The sequence below is a fragment of the Anomalospiza imberbis genome, chromosome 2 (genome assembly GCF_031753505.1).
Source record: "Anomalospiza imberbis isolate Cuckoo-Finch-1a 21T00152 chromosome 2, ASM3175350v1, whole genome shotgun sequence".
NCBI lineage: Eukaryota > Metazoa > Chordata > Aves > Passeriformes > Viduidae > Anomalospiza > Anomalospiza imberbis.
In genome coordinates, this window is record NC_089682.1 from 28,186,055 (window position 1) to 28,205,388 (window position 19,334).

At 40.8% G+C, this 19,334-nt stretch overlaps 1 long non-coding RNA gene across 1 annotated transcript; it reads right to left on the minus strand.

Moving 5' to 3' along the window:
* Positions 1–2,102: 2,102 nt before the first annotated feature.
* Positions 2,103–19,007, minus strand: LOC137465858 (uncharacterized). The gene is made up of 3 exons (XR_010994861.1): positions 18,909–19,007; positions 12,363–12,419; positions 2,103–3,558 (listed from the first exon to the last, which is right to left on the minus strand). It is a non-coding gene; the product is annotated as an uncharacterized lncRNA (long non-coding RNA).
* Between the last annotated feature and the right edge of the window lie 327 nt (positions 19,008–19,334).

Genomic DNA, 19,334 nt, shown 5'->3' on the forward strand with positions numbered 1-19,334 from the left:
TGAAAAATGTTCCTAGATCTGTATTTCCTTTTTTTCTTGCATGAGCTGTAGCTGCTGAGTCTGCCAGAGGCACACACTGGCCTGCTTTCATGTCATTTCATGCCCTGCTGGCAATGTCACCTATTTGGCAGCATCGTGCCACTATGAAAAAGCAGGTCATGCCAGGTGCTCTCCTGTAGCCTTGATGCTGATTCCAAGGCACAGCACAGAAACATGTGCTGCTGCTCGCAAACCTTCACACCTCTGGCAACACATGGGCATTCATAATATGGATAACTCATTGTCACGGTTTGACACTGGCGCAATGCCAGCGCCCCCATGAAAATGCACCTTCCAGACTAATTGCTGTGAGATGTGATCAGGAACAGAGCAGAGCAGGCCCAAGCTTGATAACAAAGGGGAAAAAAAACTTTATTAAACTACTACTACTATAAAACACAGATACTAAATCCAGGATGAAGACCTCCCAAAACACTCCTCCTCCTCCCACCTAATTTCCAAAACAACCCACAGTGAGACACCACCCAGGATCTTGATCAAGTTGCCATCCTTCAGATAATCAATACTCAGTCTATCAAGGGAGACAGGAGTCTCTCCTGTGCCACAGACCCCCCAGGGAACACAACTGCCACCCTTGTGTCTCCATGTCACACATGGCAACCGCCCGGAGAAAATCTGCCATAGTGACACTCTCCTTTCCATGTCACAGTGCTCTCACCACCGTGCATGGACAGACTGCTCATAGGGCTCCTGTAAGGATGCTTTGCCAAGGACCAAGAAAAACAACAGTTCAGTTTCTCATCTCGGGACTACAGTCCCCCCCCATTTCCCCCTGGGGCCGAGGGTCCAAGAACAGGGATCTTCTTCTTCTCTTCTTCTTCTCTGAAGACAGAGGGCCTCTCCACACTCTCTTCAACTTTCCTCTGTTCTCTCCATTCCTCTGTTGGTAATCACTGAAACAGGTCTCTTGGCCCACCAATGCATCCCCCTAAGTGCAGCCTCTGTCAGGAGAATTTGGTTCAGTCTATGGCTAACAAGAAAGTCCAGCCACAAGCCACTCCATCATCTACTCCCAACTCAAAAATTTCTTCTTCCATCATCTCGGATCCCAGACTGTCTCTCTTCTACTTCAAATCAAGGAGGAGTAATATTTTACAAAGCCTTCATTTCTCAGGAAAGGGTTAAAAGTTCAGACTCCCTGGACGGCTGAAATCTCTGCCCAGCAGCCGATTCCCAAGGCCAAGGCTGGGCGCCTTCCCCCCGCGCCCCCTTCCTTCTCCTCCGCGCTGGCAAAGTTACAGGTGCCATCCGGACTCTCTGACTCTTCCCTCTGGGGGGGATGACAAAGGCATCTCCATTTCTCTCCACCCTTCTGTCCACAGGAGCTGGCTCAGTTCCAGTCCTTCAGCCCCCTCGGCTCACCTCGACCAGGCCTCATGGCTTCCCCTCCCCCACCCAGCCCGTGGCTGGGCAGGGGAGGTCTGCACAGCACCCTGACCGGAACCAAAGAGAGCGAGCTCTTGGGAGTTCCTGATTTTAACCCCCTGTGTTCTCAGAGGCGTGTCCATACCTTCAGTGGTCACTTTAGGTGCCAATATCCAAACTTGATCACTGATTGGTTTGACCCAACTTCCTGAAAAAATTCACTTCCATGTCAAACCACGACACTCATGGAACATGGGACAAAGAGAAAAGGAATACCAACACTTTCTCTTTTCTGAATTTGGCAAGAAAACAAATGACAGTTCCTACAAATGACAGAAATGCATGCAATAAGTCTGTGTTTGTGTTCCATTTCACATCAGGGGTGTGCTTTTGGAGGAATTATCCCAATTTTCACAACTTATCTGTGCTTCAGTTTACATGTTAGTGGGATCTCTCTGGCAGAAGACAGGAAACCAAAAGACACATAGGCAGAGCATATCTAGCATGCCTAGTCATCAACAGCCCCCCAAAATGCAAGTGGTGTGTAAATGAGATACTCAGATCCAGCTGTTTCATTCTACAGGAATCTTTTCATTGCCCTCACTAACAAAAACGAAAACTGACTGCTCCCAGCTGAAGTGTCTTCAGCCGCACCAGAGCTCAACCTTTCCCACCATGTAGCTCTGTCCCTTTCTGTGGGTGAAAAAGGTACTGGACAGTGACTTCACACCTAGATTCTGCTGGAGCTGACCCTGCATTAAGGAGCATTTATAGCCTTTAAAAAATAAAATAAAAATAAATGTCACAAATGTCTTCATGCTGAAAAATTGGAAAATTCTCAAGTCAAGCAGATGCTCTGTATGGAAAGCAATCTTTGTAGGAACTGGTCTTCTGATGCACACTGCACTTTAGCAGCCAACATTTTGCCCATAAACTAAGTTTGGGGATTTTTCAAGATGAAACAGAGAAGGCAAACTTTAGGAACCCTGTTTGGTCCAGTTTATCTTAATCTAAACAGCAAATCTCATAGCTACTTGTTGAAATAATATATGCTAAAATTATATTTTTCCTGAAAACCAGTAAAAAAAACTGTATATTTGAAAATCTGATAGACTGTAGGCGTTTTTTTCTCTTCTTTGTTGGAGCCAAAAGAATGTGTTGTTTCAGGGTTTTTTTAGCCAGTGCAATACAATACTATTGTTAATTTCTTCTGTCTAAAACAAGCCACCCTTAATTGAGTCATAAAATTTTTCCACTAAACTGTGGGAAGCCATTTAGAACATAGGATGATAAATAATGCTGTAGAGACAAAGAAAATCAATTACCAGTGCCAGAACCATCTGAAAATATTGTTCTGGAATGACTCAACAATCTAATAGGTTCCATTTCTGCTTTCCTTAGAAAACCTATTATTTCAGCTTCTCTCATAATGTGGTATAACTCAATCTTCAAATTGTTTGTTTTGACCCTTTCAAAAGGCTGAGTAGACTTTAGGACTAAGCATCTGTGCATTTGGTCTTATGCCAGCTTTCCTCTTTTGCATAAATGTTTCATCTTCCCATAATATCTACCCCACAGAAGCCATTTAACAGAGGAATTGTATCCTTCCTCAGCCTTTTCTTACTAGACTATATAAACTGTGGATATCTATCCCTTCAGTGGAGTTTATTCTGAATTGTGGAACCTAAGAGCAGTATGGATGCATTCATGGGTTGCTGTGCCTGACCTAATATGTCTCTCAGCTGGCACTATCACCCTTGTTAGATTAATTTCTGCTCTGTTCTTTTGACATAACACCTTCCCAAGAGTTTTGAAGTTTTCATCATAAGCAGCTTGCAGTATCGACACCATAGCTTTGATATCTCACTTCTGTTCACCTTCCTAGCACCACCTGGAGATGGAATATGGATGCAGACATGGATGGGAATTAGAATGGAATGACATGAAACTGATATCTGAAATGAGACCAGAAGAGCATACAGAGCTTCTGAAGTTCTGTGAACTCTCATCTCCTGTGAGAAACATGTGAACACACATATTCTGTTCAAAAGGGATGAAGAGATGGCTTTTTTACCATGTATCTCCGTCAATATGAACTTAATTCTTCAAACGTGCAATAAAAATGTGTCTGCACTGCAAAACAGAAAAAAAATACCAGGATCATGTAAATAAGAGCAGTGATAACAGATGCATAAATAAACATGATATCATGGCATTCAATTTTCATTTGGCAGCTATTTCAAAAGCTGTTCCTGTGGGAAAGTGATCACACATAACAAGTCTTTACTAACCCATATGAATAAATTTGTCTGGTTCCTAATTGCCTTGTTACTGATGTAAGTTGGAAAACTGCCATCTCAGAGAGCAGGCTTGGGCTCTCAGCACTGTTTTACAAAGTTTCTGGCTTTGCACTGAGGTGTGTGGTGGCTCTTGAAGTCAGAGTCCATCCATACAAAGAAGGGGTTTGATGCCTAAAATTCACAGCAAGTCCCCTTCTGATTGTCAGATGTTTTCACCAAAAAACCCAGCTTTCTGTACCATGTCTTGAATGATGGTGAATTCTCTCAGATGAATACATACACATGAAATTGAGTGTATTTTTTTCAGTTAGCTGTATCTGTTTTGAGTATTAGGTAGTTTTCTTCAAGACAATTCATGCAAAAAAGTGTTTTGCAAATGCAATACCAAAAGATTCAGCTGCAATAAACATGCCAGCAGTATCAAACAGTCATATCAACAATGTGAGAACAGTGTAGAAAAGTGAGAAAACGCAATAAATATGGAAAAACTGTCATGACTTCTTTGTGCTTGTACCATTTGTGGTCAGAGTTTTCAGTTTTTGTATTTTTCCCAACACTAAGCATTGTAGAAGTGAAGTGAGAAACTGAAATGTTCAGGCTTTTGTTTCCTTGGGAAAGGAGGGAAAGGAACAGAGTAACATCTGTGTTTCCTTGGTAAGAAGGCATAAGGGATGCATAAAACTGCAGCTTATGGGCTCTGATGGGACCAAATACACTTGAGCATATAGGAAATGGTGACTGGAGAAGAGATTGCTTGAAATTAAGAGAATTATGAGAGCCTGGAACCAGCAAAGAGAGAGGAGGCTGTAGTCCATCTCTTGTTATCTAACAATATCTGCATATTGATCTGGCTTTGAAAAACAAAGCCAGGACCTCAGATGAGAAAGATTGCAGAGTCTGACACAAATATGCATCAGTCATTATTCAGGATCTTGCATTAAGGACACAACCCCAGATCAGAGAGAGCTGTGTGAGGCTGGAACTTTGGGTAGCCTTATTGTAGAAATAAATTCAGGAAGCCACTTGGAGCTCTGTCTCTTGAGATTACCTTTGCAGAACCTTATACAAACATGCAGGAAACGACAAAATGTGAAGTGGCAAAAAAGAGAAAACAGACACTTCCATGAAATAGCAATTCATAACAAGATCAGGAATAATTTAAAATACTTTACCCATTTTAATAATTTCTTGTCTTCTTTCCTCTTCACTAATTTTTTTCACTATTTTGCTCTTGTTTTCTCTCCAGTTCACAGAATGGGCTGGTTGGAAAGGTTCATTAAGGCAGTAAAAGCTAGTGGATACTTGTATCTTTTCATCTGTTAGAGCAAAGTCAGTATATGAAATCTTATGAAAGATAAGATCAGCCATTGCTCTCACCTGTTACAAAGAACTTCCTGCAATGTTTTCCTTTCTAAATTTAGAGGAGTGCATAGAAGAAAGAGTGCAAGTCAAAAAATACAGAGACAATTCCAGAAATATAAAACAGAAGGTAAAAGCTTATCAAACATTCTTAAATTCACAGGATACTCTTTGAAAAGCATCAAAATGTCATATTTTATAATTCATCTGGATGCTTATGCCCTAAGGATCTATGTTCGGCTGAAATAAAGAAAAACAGATGCAAACTCAAAAATAAACACTGGCATGAAGAACTCATGTTCTAAAACCTTATTCTATCCTTTGCTTCTCCTTTGGGTAGTGTAGATGGGACCACACCACAGGGGCTCAGATTAAACATAAGTATATTGGCTATTTATGCTCAGCTTGTCCTGTGGTGTCCCCTTCTCCGGCTACATTGTTTGCAGCACTCAAAAACCATCCCTTTGACTTGGAACTTTAGGGTTAGCTTGATAATCTAAATGAGAGCACCCAGATAAGGTGACACACCTCATCTGAGGAAAACTTTTATGGGGAAGTCTAAGAAAATGTCTTACAGGTAATCATGCCAAGCTCAGCAAAGTATCCTGAGAAACTGGTTGGTGCAAAGCTGGCCCAACTGCATGTGCCCAACTGGCTGAGGAGAACTGCATCATGGCAGTGGAGCTGGCTGAAGTTTAGTTGCTGCCCAATTACGCTTTGTAATGTGTAGTGCTGTGAGTCAGACACACAGAGGATAGATGCTGCATCCAAAGTTGTGGCAGCTGCTAGAAACAAAGCCTGGGATGAATTTCTTTAGGTCTGTCTCCCACTGTGATAAATTCAGGCAGCTGAGCCTGCACACATTCACTTGCAAATGGCAGCTAACATTTCCTAACAGTATTACATGGAGAAACCATGACAGATGGACACTCTTGTCAGGAGCAGCATTTGTTCATCTGCTTTCTGTGCTACTGTGCTGAAATTCGAGATAATCTGAAAAAAATAACTGTATTAAAAATGTGCAAGTTGCAAATCTGAACACTTCAGAAGTTTCTAAAGTGTCCTTATGGCCCCTTCCACGTATGAACCACTATAAATCTTTAATAACAGGTTCACACAGTTTTGCACTGAACCTCGTGTTGGGCAGTAGCTGGATATTCAGTGTTTCTCTTTCTGTCATTCAGAGGGACCTAGTTAAACACATTTCACCCAAACTGAACACAGAAAATTGTACTTGATGAACCTGTGATGTTCCCACCATTGTCACTGAAAGTGACAGAGAATGACATAAGTCTTAACCTTGTTTCAATGATCCTTTTCCTTATTTAAGTATTCCTTATTTAAAGTGGGGGAAACGAGCTACAGGCAGAGAGTAGTCAAAGCTGGCAAGTGTCCATCCAACTGCAAGAGTCCAACTTGAGATGGATCTTTTTGTATAATATTTTATTATCAAGCACAATCCACCCTTTCACCCCTTGCTGGTGAAAGGTATTGCTGGTACAGTTAATGTGTCCTATCTCCTGTACTGTGGTTCCCAGGACACTTCAATTATGCTTTGTGGGACTGGCTTAATGTATTATCTTGTACCAATTAATGTCAATAGCTTGTCAATAGCAGTTGGAAGTTGCCACTTCTGTAATTCATTTAAGAGTCTTCCTAGTAGTGCTTTGTATAAGCACTGCTAGGAAGTGTACAAGTGCTTTGTACTGCATCACCTTCCTCCTCAGAAGCTAATGCCCTAATGGAATCTTCTATGAAGGGCTAAGAAATAAATGTGGACTGACTTTTCATGGCTGTCACCCTCCAGAATGGCAGCAAGGAAAAGCTAACATGATATAATACTGCATTGCCACTGCCTGTGCCAGATCTGCTACAGACGTGCAAGCCCACAATGTCAGAGTCTTGTTTTGACAGTACAAAATGTTTTCAAAGGGTGCTTTGCCACATGCTCACAATTAGTCTTAATTGAAATTTAGAATTTCTGTTTTGGAAATTCTCACAATGAAAATTAAATATAATCTGAAAGTTAGCCAACATTTTAAACTTAAATGGCCAAAATTTTTCTTTTACCCACATATGGTAGGACACTCTCATGAAAGAAAACATTGTGAGCATTGTGAAGCACAGCTTCTTCTGTAGATGGAATTCTTCATTTTGCATTCCTACAAAGCATGCTGCCTGAACTACCAACGCTTTCTGTGCTGTACCATCAGAGAGGAGAGAGCACCACATGAAATCCAGAACTGAGCCTGCCCAGAAGCCAGCCTTCTGAGCACAGCTTCTCAAAGGATCTATGGTTTCTGTTTTACTCAAACACCTGGAGGTGGAGTTCACTAATTCAAACATAGTATTATATGTCAACGTTCCTGCTAGAAGCTTGAAGCTTGAAGCATTCCACAAAGAAACTTTAGCCCTACTATAATCTTTTCAACTCAGCATTTTCTACCAATTCATTTCAAAGGAAATTACTCTCCCATTATTAATATTTATTATCTTTCATTTGCTTATTTCTCTCATTTTTTTCTTGTAAGAAAACTCAGTATTGTATCCTTTCTCAATTCCCCAAGAAACTCCAGTACCTTCTGAGTACACCTGTTTTTCCCATTCCTTTCCTTCCCTATTTTTGCCTACTAAAGTCTGTGAGACTTTGAATGAGTTAAATGGCATATGTGAAGGTTTTGTTCTCCCCTTGTGGTTTCTGGTATAAAGAGTACCTTCATTCAATGTATACCTCCATTTAAAAGAACTCATACTCTTTGTTTCCAGATGGTTTTTTGAGTACTCAACTGCTGCTTGAGGAGGAAAGTCAGACAAGAAATCAGGGGCAACTTGGTATTGTCTGACAGTGGTTGAACATGAGCCACTGTGTGCCCAGGTGGCCACGAAGGCCAATGGCAACCTGACCTGTACCAGCAATAGTGTGGCCATCAGGAGCAGGGCAGGGGCACTGATGCCCCTTGAGTCGGCATTGGTGAGACCTCACCTCAAACCCTGTGCTTAGTTCTGGGTCCCTCATGACAAGAAAGACACTGAGGTGCTGGAGTGTGTTCAGAAAAGAGCAGTGGAGCTGGTGAAGAGTATGGAGCACAAGTCTTATGTAGAGCAGCTGAGAGATCCATAGCGTTTTCTGCAGGTTTTAAAGCAATGTTGATCTTTCAGTCCTTAAAACTTCTTTGGAGTTGTAGAGTACGAGAGTTAATAATTGTGCTGAGCTCATCTTAAATTCATTCCCATGTACTTGCAAAATACTGATACAATCTTTAATTCATATTTCTCCTTCATCCTTTGTGATTGGCACAAATTTCAGACCTTGGTTTGCAAAGTGCTGCAAACTGGGAACCCTGCTGTGGTTTTTATTGAATTAGTATCCTGGTTTGAACTATTAAATTCATACTCCACACTTCAGTGTCTCATTCAGAGAGATTTTCACAGTATTTAATCTGTCATGTACTTGAAGATTTGCTACTCTTAAAAGAGAAAGCCCTAACTTGTAGTTTGGGTTGGTTTAGTTAGGGATTTCAATAAATGTTACTTCGGTTGGTTCTCTGCACCCCTATTTCCCCCTTACAATGGTCTGCTCCAAGCTGTCTACCACGGTACCTCTTACATGTCAATCTTGTAACCACTACCCGCTTCCTCACAGCAAGTTCTGTATCAGTCACCCCACCTTTGCAATGCTATTTGTCCCAGAACGCTGTACCCACCTCTGTTATGTTCCCATAGGTTGTTATGTTCTGTGTCACTCCCCTGTTGTCTGTCCCCATTGGGCGAGGGGGCTTTCCACCCCCGTCCACCCACCCCCTATTTAACCCAGTGCTTTCTCTGTCCCGGTGCCATTTTGCCCTGCATCGGCGCTGAGAACGCCACTCCAACCACCGCTGTGGCCACGCGAGAATTAAAAGTTCTCAGCCTTGCCAGCAAAGTGTGCCTCTCTCGTCCCTTTGTTTCCTCTCTGCGAGAAGGTACCGAAGCTGCGAACTCATGCTGGAGCGTTCAGCACTAGCAGGGAGGTGAACGCCATAGCCCTGGAGTGCTCGTCCACGTGGCAGCCACGGTCTCTGCAAGGGCAGCTCTAGCCGGGCATTCCTGCTGCCAGTGGCCGTGGGGGAGAAAAGCCACACTAACTTTCATAAATAATTGTCAAAACCCCTACCTTTTCCTGTCCAGAAAGCAGCACTCTGGAGCTGTCTTTGCAGGTATTTTTACAACTTCTAACAAAGGACTGCATGGATACAACCATATAGAAGTGTTCCCTAAAACCACAGCTTAGAACAGACAATGCTTAAATTAACTAAATTGAAGATGGCTTCAACATTTAAAAAGCTTAAGGACCCTAGGATGGTCAGTGGCATAATAGTGTCCATTTTGCCCTGACTGTATTCACAAAATGGGATTTATTACCATGTGAACAATGATCACTTTATTTTCTTTTTTATTGTCTCAGCATCATGGAACAGTATTAGCAGTTCTGCTCCTTTTTTTTTTTTTTTTTCCCTTTGAGTGAAAATAAGAGATTTAGATTAATTACTGGAGTATGCGGGGCATGGCTTCAACCTAGTGTGCTAGAAGAAAAGCCAAGAAACAGCTAGAAAGTGGCCATTTTATTTTTCATTGTGTAGTATTGATTGGGGGAAAAACCTTTTCAAATTATGCCAGTAAACATAAAGGGAAAAGGCAAAAACATTACCAAGAATCTTCAGTATTAGAAAGAAAATAATCATCTATCCATTTGCTAAGGAAATAAAGCCTCAATAGGACTTATCAGGATCACTGTCCATGAAGGCAGAAGGCGTATCATGGAGTAATGGAATGGAGGTGCAAAAGGGATATTGACAAGCTGACAAGAAGGTGATAATCTGGTTATCATACCAGTCCCAGTGAGAGAACTGGGCACCTGCAGCGATTAAATGGAGAGCAGGAAAAGCTGGGAGTGCAAAAGAGGGAGAAGAGGTGAGGAACAATGGTGGAGAGGGGCTGAAGAGAAGACATCAGGATGAACTGGGACTGACTGAGACAACAGTGTAGACAAGGAAACAAAAGAAGCTGAGATAGCTTCTGAAGGTGTTGATGAAAGGAAGAAAGAATAAAATAAGAAAATGTATATGTGAGACAGAGGGGGCAGGCAGAAAGGTCCTGAGAAGTGATAGGGCACCTGAAAAAGAACTGGCTACAAGAGGACACAAGTGCCGGGAGGAGGAGAGGAGAGGAGCTAGAGGAAGTAAGACTGGAGCTGGACAGATAAAAAGAGCAGAATGGCCAGGGGAAGAGAAGGGCATGGTGGAAAGGAATCAACAAAGGAATACCTGGATGACAGTGTACCATCAGGTAAAATCTAGAGCTGGGCTGTGACTAGAGCATGTCCTGTCTCCTGTCTGGTGAGTGCATGTGGATTGCCTTCAATGAAAGCCAAGATGTGATAGACAAATCAGGGCAAAGACACATCCAACAGGAGGCTACATCTTAGCGGGGTGTACTTCTGGATCCAGGCAATTGGAAGTATTCCAACATCCACAATTTAAATGCAGCCTCTCTATGTTCAAATGGCCAAAGTCCCTGTTGTCAATCTGAAGGCTCAAAACTGGGCTGCTGCCATGGGTGAGTAGAAAAACTCAGTAGAAAGAGGCAAAATATATTGATTGTTTTCTGAGGACATGATTGTTATGGCAGTCAAATATCTTCATGCAACCTTATGACAAAATGAACGTCTCTCATGTAAACTCATTTTCAGTTTCTTGTCTTGTGAACAAAATCTTAAAAAATTATTATGGTAAATGTTCATATCATAATTACGGAAAGTGTTTAATGCATTCATAGCAATGAAGTGTTACAGTGCTCAGTTCAGCCTGATCTAAAGGGCTGACATTTTTGAATGCAATTTTCATTTAGTTTGCTTTTAAACACAGAATTCAGCTACAACTCAGTACATCAGCTTGGAAGAACAAAGTCATGTGTTGCCCTGTTCTTTTGAAAGTTTTAAAGTTCTTCTAAAAATTTTCTATACCTTCTGATGTTTACATATTTTTACTGGAGTTTCTCACACACTGTCATGTAAATAATAATTGTTTTGCATTCTTCTTTGTGGTAAGAGAGAATCAATAGACTGTTAGTTTTACCAGTGTGGTTAGAGAAGTAGCAATTTCATTCTCCAATCCACTATCATGTTTAGAATTCTATATATTATGAGGTCAGAAATAAACTTCCTCTCTTTTCCCTCTTTTGCATCTAGCATAAATGTGTAAGTTGTGAGTTATTTCGTGTTGTAGTGCAACAGGCATGAGTTCACAGCACCCAAACTGTATTGTTACACTGTTGGTCTCTGCTGTCTAGCTACCTTTGTTTAAAGCTGAAAATGGAACGTGATTTTAAAGGATCAGTAGGTTCAGTGAATAAATTGAAACTCAGTGTGATAAGAAGCTGTAAAAGGAACCCATTATTCCAGCTACTTGGATCACAGTTGACAACACTCTTGAGTGCTCCTCAGAGGAACTCATAATCATAGAGCACACAAAACCACTCAGGTGCACCTATTTTATTTACCTCCTGGCTTCTCAGGAGCGCAATTTTTTAACATTTGAAAGATTTTAACTGAGACAAGAGGTCAGTGCCTATTGTCTCAATTTAGACATTAAGTGGTAACTTAGGTGCTGAATGAGGCATAAGCAGGCTATGGCCACAGCTCCTGTCAGTATCTAAAGTGCATCCTGGAGTGATAAAGGCACACAAGACAAGAAATGAGCTCAGCAACAGCAATACCTGCAAGCAAATGCCAGGTTTGAACTCTGGCACAGTGGTTCTCCAAGAAAAGGTAAAAACTGAGCCTGAATCACTTTTCAGAAATTGACTCATCACTTCGTTAAAAACTTTGAATTCAGTGGATAACTGAAGCACCAACTCATAAGCAGCCACTGTTCCCTTTTTCTGCCCAGCCTTTTCTCAGCAGCAGATCAATCAGCCTAGGCTAACTGAAATGATTATTTTTAACATATGGGCAGAAATTATTATTTTTAACAGAATCCAGCTGGACAGGCTGTGCAACCACTTGCTGACAGTGAATTTAGTTGCAAAAGTAAGCAGAGACAGTTCCTGTCATGCCCTGCCTGTGCTAACACAGAAAAATCTTACACTGCTTTGCAGACCAGGGTGACACAATCATTGCATACAAATGTGTCCATAACTTTCCACATGTTTCTTCTGAAGTCTGGCTACCACAGGGACTCCAACCCAAGACTTCTTCCTTTTAGGAAGATGTTTTTCAAGATTTACGGAAGAAAATCTTACCTCTGCTAGTATAAATAATCTGAGGGATGAACACATTCTTCCATGCCTCGTACTTCTCTGGAAATGAAAATAGAAATAAAGTACTTTAAATGTATTTCTATACACTCCTGCATGATCTCCTCAAATATGGCTATCATTATTTTCCTGTTCCCTTGTACTGAGATTATTAAGAATAATTGTAAGATAATTTGAATTGACTATTCAAAATGTGCTCTTAAAAGTGAGGAGTTTTTTCACCAAAATGTCTGTTATCTTTGTTTTGTAAAACCTTCTGGGCAAAAGAAGGCATTAACAGCAATTTTAACCTAGATAAGAGTTCCCTCTAATGAGATAACAACCAAACCTACTGGTAAAAGTCAGAACTGGATTTCTGCCTGATTCTTTTCCAGTACTCATGTAGAAAAAAAGGAAAGACCCTGAACATCTTAAATAGTAGTAAGGGGCCTTAGAATGGGCCTTGTATGTAGGAGAAGAATAATTTACTCACTGATTAACCAGAAGTGTGCAGTGGTTACCAAGTATAAACTTGTATATCTGTCAGATACTTGCATGGACTGATTTCTGTTCTTGACATACTTCTACTTGTTCCACTGCTTTCATACATCGTAAGAACTCCCAGTAAGGATTATGCTTTCTTACAGGGATAGGCAGCTGTATAGAAATGAGTATAAAGTTGTTCTGAAAAAAAATATTATTTAAAACAAGTGCATTGTGAGTTTTCTCATGGAAACAAAGAATCTTGTTAAAATATACACATCAAATATCATCACGCTTTGTGTGACAGTTGGAAAGTATTTAAATTCAGAAGAATATCAGCAATACAGCTTTTTGTGAGAGAAGTGGGGGAAAGATTACTTTCAGGCAGAAGGAGGAACAGATATGAATTAAAATCTGCAGTAGAGAGTTAACAGGCTATTAAACTATCCTATATGCAGATACACCCCAAAGACAAGGCCTACAGGTTAGAACTTGGAGTTCTTTAAAGTCCTTGTTTTGCTGACACTGTAAACAGACTAATCAATATGTCAGGAAGCAGCAGAAAAGTCATTGGATGTCAAAAAAAAAAAAAAAGAAAAAGAAAAAAACTGAATTTTGTTCCCTAGGAGGACAGCTTCAGACATCTGAAGATATTTACGCATTTCTGTGGAGTCTGAGGATTATACCCGAGAGGGAGAATTAGCAGTTACTATTTCAGAACAGACTCTGGGGACACAAAATATCAAGTCACATATGTAAAATGGAAAATATTGCCATTGCATTTATTAACTTTTTAAGCTCTGTCAAGCATAGGTGCAGGTTAGTGGTGTAATATGGGGTTGGCATCCCCAGAGAGAAGACCTTGGATCCTGCCACCAGGCAGGTGAAAATCATCACTCTGAGACCAAAATGCTCCAGAAAAGTTATAAATAACCTCATTTTTATCCTATAAAAGAGACTGGTGACTCCAGTTGTTCTGCTAGATGATTTATGATCAGCTCTAGCTAGAAGACAGAAAGATTCTTTAAATGTATGCAACAGATTCTTAAGGCAGGAGCTGAGCTCCTTTTTCAATATCTTTTCCCATTGTTAGACAAGATATAGGCTGTGCATTTAATTTCTGCTGAATTAATACCACGATGTGGATTACATCAGACTTCTCTTTAAGAGCTATTTGGTGTCGGAACATTAATTAATTTTAAATATACAGGAAATTATGCAGACAAGACAGGTTTTTTCTCTGCTAGAAAAATAAAGCAAGGTTCATGAGAGGAACTGAACCAAGGTAATGTCATTATTACAGGAGGATTAATGAGACATGCAGCACAAACCACAGACATAAAGATAAAAGACTAACAGACAGGATAGAGAATTGTCAGTCACAGATGTAACCTGGCTAGCAGTTGAAGAAAATTATGAAAAGCTGAGTGCATTTTCCTTTAAAAAACAGATCCAATATTAATATATTTTCAGCCCCTGTCACACACTGTCCAGGCTTTATTTTGTCATGGGCAGAGACAGTGTGATGCAACCTGACAATGTGCACAATGCCTGATAAAACACAGCATGGCAATGGCAAGGCATCCCATCAAAGACTAGAGACAAATATCTGCAAGGGGTTGTTTGTGCTGTGACAGTGCTTGCTACTTTTAGGAATGTGCTGCAAGGGATACACTCATTATAGTTCTGCCTTAAAAGATGTAGAATTAATTGGAGGAAAAGGAGAGGTTGAAGACTTTTAATACCTAGAGATGGCATCAGGAGGCCTGTCCCTAAAATGTTGTCAAACAGCATGAACTACAGATGGGAGGATTATGTGAGAAATGCACAATTGGAAACCAAAGCTGCCACTTTGGCCACCTTTGCACTGCCAGATTCTACAGTGTTTAATGCTTCTGTGGGCTGCCTGAAATGTCATTGGATGAACAGTTTCCATTCTTGAAAGCCTATTTTTCGTTTGGGTCAGCTCTTGGTAGAACATCAATACAGCAGAATGACAAATCATTCTTAAAAATGCACTGATTTTCTCAGACAGGAAATGCAGCAACCTGAAGCAAACTGTGTAAAGCACAGTAGTACTGGAAATCGAGGCACTAACTGAGCCTCCAAACTCCTGTTGGAAACCTGGCATTTTGGTGCTGCAGTCACAGAAAAAGCTTGGTTGGGTCTAAGCAGCAGCATATGAGCTGGTACTTGCAAAAAAAAAAAAAAAAAAAAAAAAAAAAACCAAACCAAACCAAAACAACTTTCTGGCATACTCTCATTGCCAAATCTCCATAATAAATACTAATCCTGGAGTTGCAGAGCTCATAAGAAGTATTCTCTAGCTGTGCACGGAGGTGAGTATGTCTCAGAGCCATGACTCTGATGTGACACAAGGAAATAGATTTGACCATGGATTAGGAAACCTGGGATGATGTATAACTGCAACAGAAAGCTGATTCTCAGAAGGATGCACAATATAATGAATCTGCTGGCTCTGGGCTCCTTAGAGCACCCATCTCCATTGTGCTCCTGGTTACACACACCCACTCTTCCCTTAACAATCATCACAATTAAAATAACATAATGCAGCCTTACATCTTTTCTAAAGGAACTGAGATTCCTTTCCTCCAAAGACAGATTTTCCCTCTTCCCTTGTACTGAGCTGTTCAAATATGGTTTGGCTTACAGGAGTAGAGCACAGCCCAGAGGCAGGTCATGTAAAAGTTGGGTTTACAGGAGGTGGGAAAAAAGGTACCTGCTCAGCAGAGTTAGCAGCAATATCTGGGGGCAGAATGGTTGTTTTGTTGCCCACTCCCCTGTTGTGATAGCTGTCTGCTTGTATGAGTTTAGCTATATGCACACAATTCTCTGAGGTGTAAAAAATTTAATCTGTTGTTACTGCTCATGTGCTCTTATGGCACATTTGGAGGGAATTCTGCTTAAAACCGCTTAGATAAAGCCAGATGCATTTGATGGATATTGCAGGGAAAAAATCCTCTTTAACACTTTCAAAATAAGGCTACGCTTTTTATTGCCCATGCTTGGTTACTTATAACATTTCTTATAATGTAATGGAATTAGAAAAAGAAAAGTTTATGCCTTCTAATTTCAATTCTCAGACCCTTTGAATGGAATTAAAGCTAAAAGCATATCCAGGAGGATCTTGTCAGGGATGGGGACTGCGATGAAGAGAAAATAGATGTGCTGTGGTTATACATCATCCCAGGTTTCCTAATGATATACAGTTGTATCAGAAAACTACTCAGAGATCATAAATGCTTATTTCATCAGTATGCAACACTGAAGGCACGGATACATTATAATGAGCCACTAGGGAGTGCTGGAGGAAAACTCAATATCTAAGAATATAATAGAGTTTTCCCTATCACAACAGTACCATATTTTGCCCTTTAGTTTTAGGTTGGTTTTTTTTCCCTTTTCCCAGAGCCTGGATTAATTAGCTAGACACTAATTACCTGAGCCATTTCCTGCACAGCTGTAAATGGCTAATATATTACTCCCTCAGAACAGCACTACTGTAACACATCTGTCATCTGCAATGACTACAATTGCAAAAAACATTGCAGATATTATTGTTATGATTCCCAAGTTTATAATCAATGGTTAGTCTCATTTTCTACATTTGAAAGCCTATCAGGTAGAGGATATCTGTATAGAAAAGAGATTTGTTTACATAAGTACTAATTGTTTTGATGCAAATATCAGTAGCAGACCAACAGTGTGGCATTATCTTCTGCTTCATTTATTTCAGAGGTCATTCGTCAGCCATACATCTTCAAATGCATATCTTTCAACTGCCTGGCTTTCAGTCTTAAAACTAATTGTGTGTTTTAACTGGGTACTCAGACTTAACAAGCAATATTTCAAGATTTTATTGCCTCTCCTTATCTTTTAAGCTTTCCAGAGCACTGGTAGTTTTTCAGGACAAAGAGAAAGCAGTTTTCATCAAGTTGAGCACAATGAATAAAACTGAGCACATTGGTTCCTAGACTGAATATCCACTGCCATCAGCTGAGGGAGAGCTTCTGTCCCCTCAGGTACTGACATCCAAGGCTCATGCCAACCCCAGCTCACCCTCTGAATTCACACAAAGTGTCTTCCATGCTGTTCATCCTTATGAAGCCTGTATGCTGCCCTGAAAGATCAACTTCATCTCTATGACCCCCACAGGCTCCTCTACTGTAGCTATTTGTAGGGACCAGAAGCACTCTCAGCAAAAAAAATCCTCTTTTCTTTAAAGGTTCTACTGCATTGCTCCAGTTATCAAGTGGGGGAAAAACAGAAGCAGTGCAGGGCCATCAACTCTTGACACGCAATTTTTCCTGACAGAAGAGAGGCTTAGAAATCTTTAGTGATATTTTCATTCGCAAAATGTTCTCTAATTTTTTAGTTTTTATCTAAACTATTCATATCAACTTCCACTACCCAAGCATGAGAACACTTGTTTTGAGTTATTAGCACAGTGTGAGAAGAGCCCTTTTGAATTCCATGAAGATTGACCTGTTTTAAACTGAAATGTCATTTCATTTCATTTAGAAATTAACTTTCTCAAATGAATGTATTTATTGACATATTAATTAAGTTCTGGTGGGAAGTCCTGTACTTTTCCATGTAACAAAATGAGAATTTTGCAGTGGCATTCAGTGAGACCACAATTTTACAACTGGTATCAAGGAGATAAAGGTATAAAGAACAGCATGGCAGAGAACTTAGATGGTTTAATTATAGCCTCCAAATCAAGCAAAATACATTGTAATAACTCTATGCCATTGACAGTCACAGGTATACTGTTTTTTAATTCTTGAGTCTACATCATAAGCCTAGGAGAACTCATGAACTAAAAAAATTAAATGTTTAAAGTATCATTTAATATTTTTACATGGAAATGTCCTGCCTTGTGGGGGATTAACAATAGATAACAAGCATCTGTCAGCAAATTGTCACTGGCCTCCACTCAATAAGGCTATGATTTTTTTAGTGCTTGCAGTTTAAGTGTTCAGAGTTTTTATGCATGGTGTTCCTGGAAGAGATGTGTGCAGGCAAAGAACTGTGCCCTCACACACTTCACATAAAACACATTTCTCTATGTTTCACTGCCATGAGAGTGTTCCATGTTTGTTACAGATGCTAAGGATGCTCCAGTTACTTCATGGAACTTTTTTCCAGGCAGTGGCTGCTGGCACTCACGACTAAGTCTTCTCCTTAGATGAATTAAAACACTTGGGCAGAGCAGCTTGAGTACTGCCTAGCCTCCCCATCTAGTCTTTCTCTCCATCCCCATGAAGCCTAGGAAAAAAACTCTCATGGTGGTGGCTGTGCTGTGGAAGTCAACATTTGGGCTCACATAAAAGGAGCAGAAGAAGCAAAAAGAAAGCACAAGACAGCCTATGAATGTGAAGAAGGCAAAATCTGCAGCATACAGCTTGTGTCTCCCTGTGATAGAAGGTGGAGTAGCTACGACAGTGCAGCAGTTTCTTATGCATGGCTGGGAACAGTGAGCTTCTATAACTCAGATCCTGCCATCCCTGAAATGTGCTTCACCTTATTTGCACATTTTTTCCAGCCACTCCTGCTGTCAGGTGTGTGACCAGTTGTCCTTCCCAGTCTGGCTCTCCACCAGCTTGTCCTGCAACCTCTGACTTGTGCTGCCTGTGCCCCCAAACTGTGACCTCACACTTGTGTTTATGGAAACAGGTGGGAAGCTGGGGTTCCTGAGAGAGCGTCCAGTCCTGGATATGCAAATGCCCACAAGCCCATAACATATGCATCACTTCAATACAGGTATTGATTGAAGGGTAAGAATAAATCAAGGTTTAAACCTAACCCAGGGCTATACAAGCGATGCCTGTGGCACACAAGGGGATTGCTTTGGTTGGTTTTGATAGGTTCTATGGTTGTTACGTGCCACAGCTGCCAACCTAAAAGAGAACTGGTTTCCTGTATGTCCCATGTCAAGTCCTAAGGCATCTTAGATTACTCCAGGTTCCTACACATGGCCAACTAAGACCCTAACACAGAGAGTCAATGAAGAAGACATCAGATGAGTAAACATGAGGTGCCTACTTCAGAATGAATTGAGCTGTGCTCCGGGCTACACTGGCTGGATTGTCCAGATCTCTCCATAAGGAGAGAGCCAAACCAATGAGCTTGCAGCTGCCCTGCACAGAGGTTGTTACAGAAAAATGTGTTAATCTCAAACCAATCCCACCAAAGGGATCTCTGCAAATTTGTGCTACCTGCAGTTATGCTTTGAGCTGGGGCATCACAGTCCCATAGCTGAACAAGTCACATGCATCCTATGGAGTGCTGTGCTCCCCTGGCTGTCCCAGCAGTGGCACTAGGCAGAGATGTGATGCAGTCCTTTGGAAGTGAAGCTAGTACAGAAGTTATGTCACTTAGCTATTTTCAACTTTTATCATAGCTTTAAGCTTCTTACATTTGAAAGTATACAGTTGTGAGGCACAAGATAATTCACTTGACTTTGCTAGT